The sequence below is a fragment of the Echinococcus granulosus genome (genome assembly GCF_000524195.1).
Source record: "Echinococcus granulosus chromosome Unknown EG_S00072, whole genome shotgun sequence".
Classification (NCBI taxonomy): domain Eukaryota; kingdom Metazoa; phylum Platyhelminthes; class Cestoda; order Cyclophyllidea; family Taeniidae; genus Echinococcus; species Echinococcus granulosus.
Genome location: NW_020170452.1, coordinates 41,665 through 44,706, shown reverse-complemented (window position 1 = coordinate 44,706; position 3,042 = coordinate 41,665).

The window sequence follows — 3,042 nt, the reverse complement described above, 5'->3', positions numbered from 1 at the left end:
AGTAACCAATCAAATACGAGCAACCACTCTCCTCTGCCCTACTGTTGCAAAGAGGTTGTGCCGCCTTTTTTGTCTTCCTGTACCAATATTCTACCTCAAGTCCTGTTTATTTCAAGGAATATAAATTAAAATGCTGTTTCACCTCCCAATCTGGCTGTCCATTACTAGGAGAGTAGTACCTCTAATGCGCCTATACATTTAAACACAGGAAATTTTTATTCCTTTTGGGAGGTAGGGTGTTTGTTGTGCCTTTCTGTTATACACTCCCTACGGGAGAGGTTCTCGCCCCATTTGCACATAAAATTTTAGGTTCGTGATTGAAAAGCGCATCCGCAGTCTCCGAAGCCTCCACCAGAGTCTTTCAAGCCCTTCTGGTGGTTATTTATAACCCGCTCTTCCACTCTGACTTACCTCCAGAAAAGGCATATACAAAGATGAGATGATTTGAACCCGAGTCGAAGCATGCAACAAAATGAAATAGGAAGGAAAGAACAGAAGAATGAAAGAAAAGAGTTTTTGAGTCCTGAAAAAGAAAAATAAGCTCAACTCTGCGGAAAAAATTGTTTTCCTTTGCTATTATCTGATCTGGGTTTAGTTTATCCTTTCAAGGAGGCATTAGCCATGACAGAGAAGAGCTGTTGTTTCGTTCGGTAATGCCAGGAGACTACATTTTAATCAAGTTGAGAAACGATTTTCAAAACTTTAAACTCACCAAATTTTAAACCAAATTGAAGTAAAAAAACTCAAGAGACAAGATCGTAAACCAGAAGCAGAAAAGTTGAATGGGAAGCCTTTGGCTAAGCATTTTAACACATCCAGGCATTCTAGAGTGTCGTGATCCCACCCAGTCTTTCCTGATTGGCTTATTTCAAGGTGAGGAGGACTCTGAGGTCACTCAGCAACTACAACTACCTGTCGATGATCGTGGAATCGACCTCAGATGGCCTGATGACTTGTGGTGTCTGGTGTTGTCCAATATTTGGAGGTCAGGAGTCAGCCACCTCCGTACAAACCCATCAATGCCGGTTGAGAAGTGGATAGGATCTGGACCACACGCACATGGAAACGCTAATCCATGACATGTGGGGACTCTCCAGCCTGCAACAACAAAGTTATTCCTGAAAGGATTGAATATCGGAGCTACAATACAGTGGAACGCCAGCTTGTGGGTTGAAGACAAAGGTCGATGTGAGTTCATCGTTCCATTGGTCGTTTTTGTTGCTTTTGAAACCCCTCATTCGATTCTGTTCCGCATGGATTTTATGCCATTTGGAGGAGGTACAATGCCTGAAAGTATCCCCTGAAGGGGTGATGGAACAGATTATTTACCGCTATCTATGTAATCAGCATTCGACACTCCACCATTACCAACCAGGTTGTTTACTGACTGCCTTGCCTTGCATGTAGTGCAACCTAGCCGAAAATTCCGCTCGAAGCATTTATTTCCAAAGGCCATAGAGGCCCGCCTGAGATCCATTTGCTCGACACAAATTGGTACAATTTGAGGGTTGACAAGCTAACGCTCTCTAGGGTAGGAGGAAGGAGGGTACCACCTTAGTGACTGGTGCGGTTACCTTTATCTCTGGGATTAGTGTTAGCAACTCCAGCCAGTAGAAGCACATGCAGGTGCCTTGTTGGCTGTAAAAATCTCGTCTTTCCAACGTCTGATAAGAATCTCAGTGGTGTCAGTGATGCCATGACAGCCTCGTCAATTTCGCCCCTGACTGGGACCCACCACCCCAACATTTCTCTCCCTCCAAGTGATGGTTATCGAGTGCTCTGGGCATCACACAAACCACCATGAGAAACAAAGTAGGCTGCTGGGACGTGGAAATGAGGTGTGTGTGTGTGTGTGTGTTTGTGGAACTTGTAGTCAAGCCTGCGTCGCATTAGGAGTGGATGACAGCGATCAACTACTATCTTTTCATCTTTACCCCCCTCTCTCCACCTCTGTGTCTCAGCTCTTTTTTTCGTTTTTTTTTTTAAAGTAGAAAAATTGCTTAAATACAGGAGTACATAAACTTGCATGGAGTACTTGCCCCCAGGAGCGATTAAACTGACGTGTGTGTACAGCCAAATGGCACACCCAAACGCAGGTGGGAAAAGTGTATGTTAGAGGCAATGCTCTATCTAAATTAGCTTACTATATTCTACAAATTTCCTACTTTTTCGCTAATATAAGCCCACTTTTCAACATCTTTTTTCTCCCTTACCAATGGGGATGCTGGGGGGGGGGGGGGGTGAACCGAAGGGCGTATATGTTTCGCCTTTGCGTTAAGCACCGTCAAAAGGAAGGCAGAGGTGAGCGGGCCACACTTCATGTCTGCCTACTGCCTTATAATCAAGACCAACTTAAGGGTGGGTCTCCCTCTCACGCTCCATGCCTCCCTCTGTCCATCCTACTTAGACAAAGTTAAAACAAATGCTACTACTTCGTAAACAAAGCATTTGTGAGGAAAAAATAAAAAACAGTAAATAGGATTTGGAGAGATAATTCTCCCTCTAAAGCCCTGTCAAAGACCAAGCCACGTTATTCCATTGTTTTACGTAAACTTATAAATGAAAAGAATGGCGATTTTGTATTAACCAATCAGCAGTTGAATCACGTTGACTTGCTTATCAAACTACTCCTGACAACCTGGGAGTAGATGTCAAAGGATGCACCATCTTACCTGTCGCAGAGGAATAGTCTTCGAGGTTCAAATAAGATTCCATTCTCCTGTGAATTGGTCTCCATATTAGTGACAGGGAAAATCAAGTGCCAAGTGAGTCCGCCAGACAATCGGTAGTCTAGTCGGAAGTTCTGTTATTTACCTGTAAAACAGTGAACAATGCACAACTCGTAAAGGAACTTATTGTCAAATGTAATTGATGCATGCTTGTGGTACATTCCTGTTTGGACATCTCCACAACTTGCCCTTTCCATCTAATGTCGGCGCATACTAACGTCTTGCTTCTATCACATCAAAAACGACTGCACGTTGGTCCTGACACCCTTTTCCGCAGGAAATGGAATAGAGGATAGACGTCAACGTACTAGAC